Raw genomic sequence first — 15,188 nt, 5'->3', positions numbered from 1 at the left:
AGGCATTCATAGCCTTGATGGAGTTACTCGCATGTTCCCATAGTCAAGATATTTTTTGCACTTGGATGAGTGATATTTCAGTTATATATCATTTCTCTTTTTCTTTAAGATGGATATTTGACATAATACTTTCTTTTTTATTTTCTTTCCTTGACTTGTAAGTAATGAAACCTACTTGGGTGTGACAATAACAACGATGCTGAAGTAGAATGTTAGATATTTCACTATTCATATGATCAACTAGGTGTCTCAAATGAATTAGAGATTGTGTTAATATTTTTGAGATATAGCAATTGATAGAGTTAACAAGTCTCAAATAGTGAAATCACTACCCAACCATAGGTAAAGCATTGTCACAGGGTGATGTTGAAAATGAATGATCTTAGGACCTCAACGACTTCATGGCCGAATATCTAAGAAAGGAGATGACCCTTTTTTCTCTTGAATGCAAAAAAATGATAAATTTTGACAGTTACCTTGTTTGATTGATTCGCTATATGCAAATGAAGAAATTTTGCGAATGTGATGCATAAAAAAAAAGAAACTATAGGTGATGTAGTGCTTTGAATAAAATGATATGCATTGCAGAAAGCAAAACATAAACTAACCCATCCCTTAGATATAGTATCATTTAAGGTGCATGTTGTTCATAGGGTCAAAGAGTTTTGTGTAGGTAGTTCATTGGTCCAGCATAAAGATGTCTTTCCAAGAAGGACTCAGCTAAGTGTACATGTCCAGCATCTCCAATGTTGATTTCATTAGTTTTTGGATTTTGGTGATAAAAGTAGGGTAAATTCTTATGCAAAGGATCAAATAAGGGGTATGGGAAGATGAAAAAGAGGTGTTGGATAATGGATTAGATATTGAAATTTTGGTGCATGAGCGAATGGAAACATTTGTGGGATCACCATTAGCATAGATTTTGAGGGATTGTGGATTGATGGAGGAAAAGTGGACAAAAATAAGATGCCTATGGCTACCTTGGCCCAACAAATTCAAAATCTCAAGCAAGAAATATATGACATTCAAACCCAACAAAAAGATTCAATGACCCCTCTTGAGATAAAAGTTAATGATATCAAGGACACCAAACTTCAAGAAATGCTAAAACAATTAAATAAGGTGGAACAAAAAGTAATTGAAAATCAAAAGCCAAATCTCATACAAGACCACAAGACACCTTCACCAAGACAAAAAGACATCTATCCCCTAGATAGACAGTTTACACCTTTGGGGCAATCTATTGAGTCAGCTTTGGAAGAGCTTCTTAAGCACAATCTTACCATATTGCCTAACAAGACCACATGGGGATGTGAAATTTTGAGTAATTATTCTACATATCATAGTCATAACAAACATAAGACTTCAATATGCATGAAATTAAAACATAAAATTCAAGACCTCCTTGATGATAGTGTTATTGAAATTGAAGATCATAATAATTCACCTAAAGAGAAACCAGATGTCATTACCAAGCATGATCAAAATTATGAACCTGTGTCTAGAAATGGACCATGTGTAGCCTCTATCTCTTCCATTATGCCTCCATCTCCTAAGGCTTCTCAACAACAATCCATACCATAACCCCCAAATAATGAACCTAATGATGAAACTTCTCATGTTTACACTCAAGGGCTATCTGAAGGGCCATCCCATCTAATGGTTGAAAATGATCCTACCTCCCTAGATTCCCATGATGATCCCATTATACTTTTCCATTTCTTCCAAGATGATCCCCTTCCATCTCAAGAGAAAAGTGTCCTTCCTAAGAAAGATTATGATGCCTCTTCCACCTTTTCAAACGATCATATTCAAAATGAAGAGTCAAACACCCTTCCTACTCTATCCAATGGTCCTCTTCCATGTCAAGATCAAAGTATACCTTCACCTCCTTTTCATAATCCTCTTGTTCACCTCAAGGATCCATTATGCCTACAAAGCCCTCTCATGATCCTACAAGTCAAAATATTTATAAACACAAAGGGGTAGACCTTCACAAGCAAGAACCCCTCCATGTAAAGAAACTATTAAGAGTCATGGCCCTAGTGACATTCCTCAAAATGTTGGTACCCTTACTAAACCAAAATCCAAGTACACGCCTTCCCCTTTATCTCTTCCATCCATTTTAGGACCATATATTCCTCCATCCCTTGTGCGGGATCAACAAAGGCATACATCTTTGTGTACCTTCCCTCCATATAAAAGGATACAAAGGCCCACTAAGAAAAAGAGAGAAAAATTAAAAGTCATATGGGTTCCTAAGGCACTTGTAGAAGAAATGCATTCAAAGAAATTACAAAACCATGAAAAATCAAAAACCATGTCGATCCCTAAGTGTCTCCTTGAAGCACAACAGTCTAAAGAAAAATCCAAATCAACAACCAAGATTTTCGTTCCTCCGCCCAAACCTTCCAAATCTATTTCTCCATCACCTCTTTCATCCTTTTTGGATCCTTATGTCCCAAAATCTCTAGTTGTTCCTAAATCCAAATCTTAAAATATGAGATCCACTTTTCCTCCATCAATCCACCATCCCTCAAAATGTGTGCCAATGGTGATCCCGTAAATGTTTCCATTCATTCATGTACCAAAATTTCAATATCTGATCCATTATCCAACACCTCTTTTTCATCTTCCCATGTCCCTTATTTGATCCTTTGCATAATACTTTACCCTAGTTTCATTACAAAAATCCAAAAACTAAGGAAATCAACATTGGAGATGCTAGACATGTACACTTAGCTGAGTCCTTCTTTGAAAGACATCTTTATGGTGGACCAATGAACTACCTACACAAAACTCCTTGACCCTCTGAAAAACATGCACCTTAAATGATATTATATCTAAGGGCTCGGTTAGTTTCAATTTTGATTTCTGCACTCCATATCATTTTATTCAAAGCATCATATCTCCTATAGTTTCTTTTTTTCAAATTTCTGCATTTGCATATAGCAGCATTAATCAAACAAGGTAACTGTCCAAATTTATCATTTGTTTGCATTCAAGAGAAAAAAAGGGTCATCTCCTTTCTTAGATATTCGAACATGAAGTCATTGAGGTCCTGAGGTCATTCATTTTCAACATCACCCTGTGACGATGCATTACTTATGGTTGGGTAGTGGTTTCAATATTTGATACTTGTTAACCCAAAATATATCAATTTCTATATCTCAAACACATTAACAAAATCTCTAATTCATTTGAGACACCTATTTGATCATATGACTAGTGAAAAATCTAACATTCTACTTTAGCACCATTGTAATTGTCACACCCAAGTAGGTTTCATTACTTACAAATCAAGGCAAGAAAATAAAAAAGAAAAAGTGTTATGTCAAATATCCATCTTAAGGCAAAAGAGAAATGATATATAATTGAAATATCATGCATACAAGTGTGAAAAAAATCTTGACTATGGGAACATGCGAGTAACTCCATCAAGGCTATGGACGCCTACTAGCAATGAAGAAATATTTGAGAGATTACAGTCTATAACCTTGTCAGAGTTCTAAAAGATTGCTGGTAGCGAGGCTCTATTCATGATTCTTTTGAAGTTAGAATAATCCATGTAGCTAGTCATATAGGATGCTAAGGATCTTTAGTGAACACAAGAGCCGAAATTAACTCATTTGCACTCACATGGGAAAAAGAAGATGAAAGTTTCAAGAATTTAAGGGGAAGTTTTTCGTGTCTCCATTTGTAAATCTTAGTCACTAAGTGTGTTAATTTGGATGTTCCAAGGGACCTTAAGGATCGATTGATTGCTTATCTATGAAATGTTTTGTACCTCCAATTCAATTGGTGTATTACAAAGTGCTAAACAAACACGGTCATCCTTGTTTAAATAGGAAATGCATCTTCATCATGCATATTGCATTAACATATGTCATATAAAAAATTCATTGTCTCCACATGCATTTTGTAGATCATCATGTCATATAGGTCTGCATACTAGGGGCATAGCTACAAAATAATCATAAAAATCATAAAATGTCCTAAAATAAAAATCTTTAAAAATATTAAAATAAAAAATTCACAAAACCAAATACTAAAACATCAAAGCAAGAAAGCATAGACCATCCATCAAACCAAAACAACAACAAACAAACTCTCAAAGTCTACAATCAAACTTATCACATGTCTTGTTAATCAATCTATCAAACTCTATCAAACATCAACATGTCTTATACAAGGAAGGGTACACTCAAAACGAGACAGATCAGGCTTATATGGGGTACTTACTCTCTAAAACCAAACATTCTTATCAATGATAAAATCAAAACAATGACATACATCAGTATGGCTTCTAGATTTTGTCTAGGTTAGTCTTATTTCTTGTATTGAAGTGATGCATCTTTTCTTTAGCTTGTACATATCTTTTAGTCACTTTTGTGACATCCAGGTTCTTTTGGAACCCTCATGGCTTGAAACCGATCAATGTCCTAGTCTTAGGGTAATCATCTGATCAATCTAAATGTCCTAAGCAGTTTAACCAAGTCATATTTCTTTTGGTATTACCAGGTCATCCAATCCAAGTCAGTCACCTGTCTCCTATCCACTACAGTGTTTTATTACTGAGCAAACAAAAAAGACAAGACCACTGAAAACAATCATTAAGCTGTTTGAGATATGATTGAAATTTTCTCTGTGTATTGTCTTTTAAATTGGTTTTTGATTATTATTCACTCTGAGTAACTCGAGGGAGTCTATCTTGACTAAGAGGAGAAAGGATTGGGGGCATAATACTTTTCTTTGTTTTCTTCTTGTAGGAATGATAATAATGTTCTAGAAACATCTAATCAGTTGGGTGTCTATGATAAGTGCCTTCACATCAAGGTGAAAGTGCCACACATACCTCGACTCTACTTATTTGTATGCTACAGGGAGGTTGGAGTCATTTCTTTGTCTGTTTTGAGGGAATTTATTTAATGTGCAAACCAGATGCATTCGTAATTTGTCTAAGGATATGAACGATAAAAGGGTCATTGTGGACAAGATAATCAATAGTTGCATATAAAAAAGAAGGAACTCTGTTTTGCTAGTTGTGTTTGTAAAGATCTCAATAATGATAATTAAGCATACCAAATCCAATGACTAAGTTTAAGTTGCATTCATTCTAAATTTTATGCATTTCAAGTAATTTTGACATGATAACAATGATCTCTTTATCTTTTGAATGAGAGTATGAAGCAATCATCATTTCTCAACTAAGTGGCACCCTTTTTCATCATCATTTCTCTAATCGAGTACTTGTGTATTAAGATGTTACTTGCATACATGAGAATATTAAATAGATTCATACATGTCATTATATAATAATTTTCATTCATATTATTGCATGAAAAATAAATATTTGCATTACTAGTTACTCATTTTCATCATTTATTTGCATATGAAAAAGAAAAATACCAAAACCCATCCATATTCATCTCCATTACATACATCCATACTGAAAAAGATATGCATAAATATAGAATAAAGCCTATACAAAGACATCTCATAATCAATCAACACAAGTATGACAAAATCAAATTAAGAGCTCGTATATCTCATCATAATCTCCGTGTTTAAGAGTACATTTGATATCAACTATCATACACAATGTCTCATCAGAGAAAGAATTGTATAAGCTACAAAAGTAGGATATATAACAAAATCTAGGAGGTATATAAATCTATCTCTCTACCTATCCCTCATCGTTGGGTGGAAGAGGTGGTGCATGTTGACCGACGTCCTATCTGGGTGCACTAGCTAACTCAGATCAAGCCATATACTGAGAATACGACACAACATGTTGCGCTACTAGGACCAATACGCTATAAGCTACAACATAATAAGTTGCACTACTTGTCTGATGCAAAACCTCTCACTGAAGGGCATCTCTCTCTGCTCTAATCTCAATGAGCTATCGATCTCGCTCTGCCAGCTACGTCTACGCCACTGTAAACTATGACTGCAAACTTGTTACCCTCGCTCTCAAAGACCATACTATGTCTAGCATTGCCTTCTCTCTCCCCATCTCCCCCTGTCCACCTCCCTTCTCATCCCTCCGCTACCTAACAAGCCTACGAGTTGCTCTCTCCTCCTCACCTCCAACCTCTGCTGCCCTAGAACCACCAAACTCAACCCCAACAACTCCTAAGGATTCACCCTCCCCTCTCTATCATTTTCGACCTCCCACTAGTGCCCTACTACTACTAGCACCAAGATCACCTCTTGTCCATCTAGGTACATCCACTCTCCATCCCTTTACTTGCACTCATCCTTGTGCCTGTCTTGGTGCATCCTCCTCAACCTCATCTATAAGAGGCGCATGCTCTCCAGGATCTATAAACCAATGAAAATGGTTTCTCTGAAACCAATCTCTATATTGGGGCAATACCCCCATGTCTGCCACATCCTCTAGGTACTCCCATCTATGCAGTTGTAAACCCAACAACTCCTAAATGCTCAATGCATGTGATAGTCTTGGTTCTCATCCTCGTCTCTCCTCCTCTCCACATCTAGCATACGTTGTGAACTCCTGGTGTAGTCACATAAATCTATCCATTTTAATTAAACAAATATTTCGTATTTATTTGATTAAAAACCCACTAGCCATCAGTTAATTAAATTAATATTTGATTAATTCATCTTCAAACATTCTCCTATTAATTAAATAAACTATTTGAACAATTCATTTTAATTAATTCATTCAACCAAATTCACAAATCAATTAAATCAATAAATCATATTTATTTCATTTAATCCCCTTTTCCTCCTTTAAATAAATTAAATAAAACATTTATTTAAATCATTTGTCCCCCGACTTGCATTTTCCTACAAATGCAACTTGCACCCATTTATTGAAATAAATGAATTTTATTTTAATTAAAATCCTATTTTCCCTCACCCACCAAATCCACTTGCACTCCTAAGCCCCCTTCTAGATCCTTCTAAACCCTTCCTAAATAGCCTAATCCATCCCCTAATTATTGTCATATTCCTAAACAAATTGGAGTCAGTTCTCAAAGACTTCAAAGTCTTTGAAAAGCATTTAATGCTTTGTGTGTTCAACAATCTAACCTCTAAAGTCTTCCAAAACCACTAATGGCTCTTACATGACCATTAATGGCTCTTACATAGCCATTTATGGTTAATTCAACTTGAACTCATGTGTCTCCTCAAGCATTTATTGCTTTGACCATGGTTATCCCTTTTTCCTTTGCACAAGAGTTTATCCATTGGATAAAAGCTTTATTCTTTGAATAAAGAATTTATTCACTCAACCCAATCTTGACCTTGACTCCCAAGTTAACTCTCAGGTCATGTCAAGCATTTAATGCTTATTCCCTCTCCTCTCAACCTATCTCACATTGACACTTGTCATCTTGAGATTGGGTTGAAAGCCTTCACATGGATTGAATATCATTCAATCCTGACCCTTGTTGAGATTACTCAATCTCAACCATCCATTGCTCCATTTTTCCTATAAATAGAGCCCATTTCCTTCATAATCCAGATCTTGAAAACTTGTATGCATCTAAGTTATATAGAATTTTAGAGAGCATTTAGCATTAATCACTAATATATTGTTATTTTGGCCTAAAATAAATCATTTTAGCATCATAGCATCTAATATTAGCTTTTGTTCACATTTGCATAGTATTTTAGAGTAAACATTTCAATCTTGAACCTCCATAAGCATCCATAGTGCAAAAAGTTGCTGAGAGCTACACTAGCTTGGAACTTGGAGAGGAGAGGAACAAAGGAGAAGGAGCTAAGAGCATGTTAGGAGGGATTTGGAGATGCCTCATTATATTTACTTTCCTAGTTAAATATTCTTTCATGTTTTTGGTGTCTCTTTTGATATGCCTGCTTAGATTAGTTTTTGGTTGATTAACACTAACAGTTTCTTGGTTTTTTGTGTGTTATTCCACCATAGGTTCTAGTCTAATCTTCCCCCATTTCGCAGAGCATCATTTGGTGAACCTGACGTGAATCCGAACACCCAAATACATTTTTTTTTTAAAAACTAACTTGTTTGAATGTTTAGCTTGACACACAAGTCGTGCTCTGGTGCTTTTGATCGCGTTTTAGCACTATTGCAATTTGATATTCTAGCGCTATCGTCCATCTTTTAATGCTTTTGATGCTTAAGTAGTGCATTTGCACATGTTTTAGCACTTTTGTTTTTGCTATTAAAATTTTTCTTTTAGCACTTTTGTCTTCTTTTTAGCGCATTTGTGTTAAACAGTGCTTCTGTTTGCACACAGAGTAGCGCTATTGTAACAGAATGTTGTAAAGAAAGGCCATGTAACCAAAAAAGTAAATTTTCTTAGGCTTGTAGAAGCCCACCATAGGTTCAGATTTTCCTAACTATTCGTTTCTTGTGTAGGTTTAAACTATCTCCTTTTGTTGTTTAAAAGTTAAGATTTGTCATTTGGGGCTCTAAAATTGAACAACACAAAATTTTCATTTCTTGCAAGTTAGGATGAATTTTGTTTTGGTGCTCTAAAACTGAACAAACACAAATTTTTCTTTCATTGCAAGTTAGGATACACTCTCTTTTTGGTGCTTAAAACAAGACAAGACAAATTTCATTTTATTGCATCAAACTTAAGCAAAACTCACAATCAACACTTCAATTTTTGGTGCAAGTAAAAAGAACAATCAACTTGTCTTATTTTGCAAAACGATTTACTACATGCATACGTGCTCTTATTTTAGTTGACTAGGATTTCAAATTCTAGTTTACTAAAACACATTGCTTTTGAAGTTAAAAGGAACATCATGGTTGTTGGAAAAACATCTCCAAATAGATAAAAAATCATTGCAATGACAAGTTAAAAATAACAAGTGTATTTTGTGTTTGGCACACTTGTGCAAAAGAGTTGGTCGAGTGGTCCTACTTCTAACACACACTATCCTCTCCCTTGGCTTTCGTGGTCCTAGGTGTAAGAGAAAAGTGTTAGTAACACTTAATTTTTATCATTTTAAGAGAGGCCTACCAAGAGACACATCACTCTTGGGAATGACCTCATGCGGTAAATCCTTCGAGCCACTATAGAAATCAGGTGAGAGCGAAAGTTGTAGCCTTGGGTATAGTTGTTCCTACAGTGTAACTTGCTGAAAGGACAAATGGGCCCCACCACAAGTTACAAGGCTCTTAAGTGAGTCACTGCAGAATGAACTTATGTCCAAAAACATTGAACATTACTAAACACCTTTAAGTAGTAGCCCACTCATTCTATTGATTGAGGATATTTGTGATACAGTTCAGTGCAGGAGCATAGATGGTTTTTCTCCCAAGATACTCACCATACATATTTCTTTGAGTAGAAACATAGCTTTTTGAAAAGTCACTTGTGGCTTGATAAAAGTGATGACTCCCCCATAATAGGGATCATCTATTTGTTATGCTCATGCAAGACTTAGTATATCACATCCTTACCTACCACGGTGGGATTCATAAGGTATATAGTACCAAAGTTGAAGAAATATCAAGATGTGGGCTGAATTTATCGCAACTGGCCATTTGACCTTAGGGATAAAGAGTGTTTGAAGTGTTTTCATTTTAGTCAAAGACCAAGTGCAAATTGAGCCGACTTCAGGCTTTGGAAAACACCTAAAATACATTTAAAGGAAAAGGGTCATAAAAAGTCCAAGGATTGGGTTGATCTAGACCCATACTTATTTGTACCTTTTGAGGCAACATTCTTGTGTTTGTGTGCTTGCTTTGTTTTCTTGTGAAGCAAAAATCAAAAATCAAATTCCAAAGAACAAGTATTCATCCAACATAAACATTTCCAAACACCAACAAAAGATCAAAAACAAAGAGCAAGAGTATCAAACTATATGACCATTCTTCACATCTTGAGAAAGAAGAATCTTCATCAGAACATCAACTTGAAGAAAAGACCATTGAGCTCAAAGACTCTTATCAAAAAGAGGAAATTCTTCAATCTTAATAGACAAATCTTTGTCTCTTATAGAGCCTTCTTACATCACATGCGTCTTTATCTTCAAGGGAAATCACACGAATTTGATCCAGAGTCATTAAACTATAGAGCTTTTACACAATATGGAGCTTTGAGTTTTCACAAAAACAAAGGAGGCAAGATCAATCCTGACTTCTTTCCAGACATTTGCATGACATATAACGTAGCTCAGGAAGAACCACCAACTCCCGAAAGAGAAGAGGAAGAATTTGTCCCATATGTGACACAAAGCTTTTATTGAAGTTAAACATTTCATCCATTATCATATTCATATCTCATCAACTCCATTCCAACTCCCAACACACCTAGAGATTTTTGTCCTAAGTTCTATTTCGATATTGCTTGAATCAAATGCAAAATCACTTTTTAGAGTGTCTCTACATCTAGGATACACTTGTCCTAAGAGATATTTCTACGCAGGTTAAAACTAGTCTATGAGTGAATCCTCTCATTACTAGGTAGTTAAGTCTGTAACACATCTCAGATTTCCCTAAACCTTATCAAAACAAACAAGCAATTCAAGAAGAAAACTTTGGTCACATCTCCCTTTAAAGTGCTAAAGATCCATATGCAACACACCATACCAACCATAAATATTTCATTCCATCAACAACTCATCATCATTTTCACCCAACTTCAACAAAAACTTATAAACAAAATGGCTCATACCAAATCACAATCTAGACAACAAGAAATTGAAGAAGAGGAAGAAAATATCAATTAATTCCAAGAAGGCCTTGGAGAAAATGTAAATGATGAAAATCCAGGCACTCCTACTCTTGCAGCAATAGAAAGGGCGCAACAGAACCCTCTCTTCAATAGGCTTTTTGATGAGATACTCAAGAGTAATGTTGATGCTCACTTTTTAAAACTTGCTCAAGAAGGAGCCAAACTCCCCTCTAACTTTGATCTTGCACAACTAAGACAAGCATCAGAATGCCAAAGTCGTAATGAGGATGAAAGAGGTCGAGAACACATTAGATACAACTTTCATCAAGGTAATCCCCCTCCTCCTCCTCCTCCTCCAAATGAAATAGACATGTTGCGGCAACAAGTCAAAAATCTCACCCAACAACTTCATAGTGGTGTAAAAACCAATCAATTTTCATTCAATGATATTTGTCCATGTCCCTTTGATAGGAATCTTCATATGCCACCTTTTCTGTGAGGGTTTGAAACACCCAAGTTCAAAAAGTATAGAGGAAAAGGAGATCCTCATGATCATGTTAGAGAATTCCATTCAGCTTGCCTCGAAGTGGCATACGAGGATACATACCTAATGCAACTTTTTCCCCAAAGCTTGGGAGGAACAACCACATCATGGTTTTCCCGATTACTAGGTGGCATTAGGACATTTGAAGAGTTAGTTCAGAAACTCTTGGCAAATTACTCTCACAACATTGAACATGATATCACCATGGCTGATCTATGTAACACTAAACCAAAACCGGGTGAGCTATTTTTAGTCTTTCTGCAACAATGGCGTCAAATGTCTAGTAGATGTTCTCTTCAATTACCTGAACAAGAACTAGTGGAAACATTTATTTCCAACTTAAATGACGAAATGGAATTTCACCTAGATGTAAAAGACACGGACTCTTTCAATGACATGATCACCAAAGGCTTAAAATGTGAGCAGGCTCTCATCAAAAAAGGGCTTATCAAGATATATAATGAGCCAAAGGATGGCCCTCACCCATGCTTCAATAGTGACAAACCAAGCTTCTGGAACAAAAACAAAAATATCGTCTACGACGGGGTTGTGGATGCAAGAACTATCAAAAGTGCACAACCTGTAGTTTGATTTGCAGGACAGAATCCCCCACCTCAGACTAACACAGTTGCTCCTCCAAATCAAGGCTGCATCACATCTCAAAATGAACCCAGACCGCGTCAACAAAAATCAAAGCGAACATACACTCCCTTAGGGGAACCCATCGAAACAATATTACGCCAACTAGTTTCTCAAAATCTGGTAACCTTACCCAAAACATCAAATTATGAACATCAAGTCAAACTTTCATGGTGGAGGGATACTGCGCATTGTGATTTCCATCAAGGGAAAGGACATAAGACAAGCAATTGTCACAGATTGAAAGATCTTATTCAGGATCTTATTGACCGAGGTGAAATCGAAATCAAAGGACATGACCCTAAGACAACAAAAAATGATCATCTCATGTTTAAAAATCCACTTCCATCACAAGATCAAAGGGGTCCTTCCACTTCAGGGAGAAACAAAGATACCACCAATTATACACAAGCCACATATAATTATACTGTGAATCACCTATACGATGCCAGTGAACAAATGGCAACTATAACCATAAAAAATCCCAGCTCCACTTGCAATGTCGGTACACGTCGTAGCAAGATTACCCTAAAATCAGCTCCACAAGGCACCCCATCTATCCCAAATCAGTATAACCTTGTGGAACAGTTAGACAAAATGCCTGCACTGATATCTATCTTAGAGCTATTGCAGCTATCTCCATCCCATAAAACAATATTGGATCAAGCTCTCCAAGAGGTGTCAGTCCCTGCAAACCTAAATACAGATCAGTTCCAAGCCATGGTCAAAAATCTAAGATCCTCACCTTCTCTCACTTTCTCGGAAAGTGACAACTCCTCCTTCCAGCAACCTCATAATGCCTCACTCCATATTGAAGGGTTTATCAACCAGCATAGGATCAAGCGAGTATTGATCGACAATGGAGCAGGCCTGAATATCTGTACTCTACAATTAGTCACTGCATTGGGATATGCAATTGAATCAGTGGATCCCTGCAAGAAGATCACAATTAAAGCCTATGATGATGCAGAGTGTTCATCCAAAGGCATTGTAGTGCTACCAATCCGAGTGGGCCTTGTGGTGAAACACATCATTCGTCTAGTTTTTGATCTACCTCTGCCATACAATTTATTGTTAGGAAGACCTTGGATACACGCCATGCAAGCCGTTCCATCCACCTACCATCAGTGTATCAAGTTCCCGCATAATGGTGTAGAGATCACAATCCTGGGAGATGCAAACCCCTTTGCATATTGTCATAATATCAGTCATCAACCAGAGATTACCGTTCCTAACAATAGAGAAGCCATCTCCTCCACATCATACATCAGTCCAGCCTCTCTTGCTAGTTCAAACACCACTATACCTAAGCAAGAAAAGCTCAAAATAAAAATAGTAGAGGAAGGTCCTAGGGAATACAAACTCAACCAACTCTTTTGTGTGGGACAAATGCCTACTTCTCCTAGAACACATGGTAAACCTCAACGGTTACTTCAACAACCACTGATCAAGCCATCATATCCTTTGATGCCATTCATCTTGGGAAAGAGTCAAGAAGAAGAAATAAGAGATAAGGACTTAGTAGAATGGATCTATAAAGATCCCATCACCACCAATATTCCCCAAGCTAAGCTTCCCACAGATCAGTATGGCAAAGGCCTTCTCATTATGCAAAGAATGGGTTATGATGGTCAAAGTGCTTTGGGACCTTGCAAGCAAGGAAGACATGAACCACTGCAGCCGAAATTAAAGCCCAAGGATAATACAGGACTAGGCTTTCAAAAAAAGATCTTTCCTAAGCTCAGATTCAAAAGAAAATCCAGCCAACCACTATATCAGCCTATTACAAAGAGATCACCTTTGATTATAAAAGTAGCATCAAAAACCATAGCAACTCCCCCATTGAGGCTAAAAATCCCAGCACAACCATCTACAATACCCCTCATCCCAACAATCAAGCCAGCGATCCCATCAGCAGCAACAATAACATCAATAACACCATTAGAAACAACAACTATATCAGAACCCACAATAGTATCTATGACACCAGCAATTCTAGTAGAAGTAGCAGAGTCATTACTACCAATACTCCCTGTATCGGATTCATTGATCCCCATAATCCCTCCTGCAGCACCAATCATTTCTTCTACAATGGTACATCAGCCAATCACACCTGCAGTATTTAACTCAAAAGACATCCCAGTATGGTATAGTAATCGAATACTGGAAAGTGACTCAGAGACCAACTCATGTGAATGGGAATTTGATTCTATCCAGCTTAATACTTTAGATGAGGAAGACACATCACTACCTCCACCCCACAAAGACATCCCTATTTACGGAGAAGCACATATAAAGACCTCTTGGGTTCCTCAGTTGGAAACATCTTCCATAGACCCTACGTCCCATCCTATGCCTGATTCTGACAGGGAGAGTACCATCAACGACCTTCACCACAACGTCTTAACCCTCACTGACACATCTAATGAAATTAACCTTATCGATGAGGTAATGCCCATTATCCATCCAGAACTCATCGAATGGAACCAACCTAATCCCCCATATCTTGATCATTTCCAAAACAATGAGGCAATCATTGACTTTTTGGAACTATGAGATAACATACCAAGCGGGGATCACAAAGCTAGATTCGCGATTGAACTTAATAGCGCAACATACTTTTGGGCGGATGCCAAACCTTTCAGCTGCAAAAATATAACAATAAAACATGGATCTTCCAGTGAAAACCACACTGTGGCACTATTTGATCCAACAAAAGTAAAAAGAAAGAGCGTATCCAATAGTGAAAACCTCTCTGAGGCGCCAGAGGATGAAAGGTTTGGCATTCTCCCTACTAGTACACAACAGGAATGATCAATGATTCGCATCAAAGAAACAAAAGAATACAATGTGGAGACTCCTAAAACACCTCACCACATACATCTGGCATCTCTTTTAACTCTAGAGGAACAACCTAAATTTGTAGAGTTCTTCTAGAAGTGTCAGATCAACTTTGCCTGGTCATATGCAGACATGCCTGGGCTTGATCTGGATTTAGTCATGCATCACCTCACCGTAGTAGAAGGAGCCAAACCTGTCAAGCAGAAACTTCGCAAAATGCACCCTCAAATTGCAGAACTTAAGAAACTCCTAGATGTTGGTTTCATTAGACCAATTGATTATGCAGATTGGATATCCAATATTGTGCCTGTCGGCAAACCAAATGGGGGCATCTGTATCTATACTAACTTCAGAGATTTAAACAAAGCATGTCCTAAGGATGACTTCCCCCTACCAAACATCAACATAATAGTAGACCTAATAGTAGGACATGTCATGCTTTCACTCATGGATGGCTTTTCAGGATACAATCAGATAAAGATCACACCAGAAGATCAATATAAGACAACCTTCAC

The sequence above is a fragment of the Cryptomeria japonica genome, chromosome 9, assembly GCF_030272615.1.
Source record: "Cryptomeria japonica chromosome 9, Sugi_1.0, whole genome shotgun sequence".
In the NCBI taxonomy this organism is placed as follows: domain Eukaryota; kingdom Viridiplantae; phylum Streptophyta; class Pinopsida; order Cupressales; family Cupressaceae; genus Cryptomeria; species Cryptomeria japonica.
The sequence above is the reverse complement of the archived record's forward strand: the minus strand, read 5'-3'. Positions refer to the sequence as shown.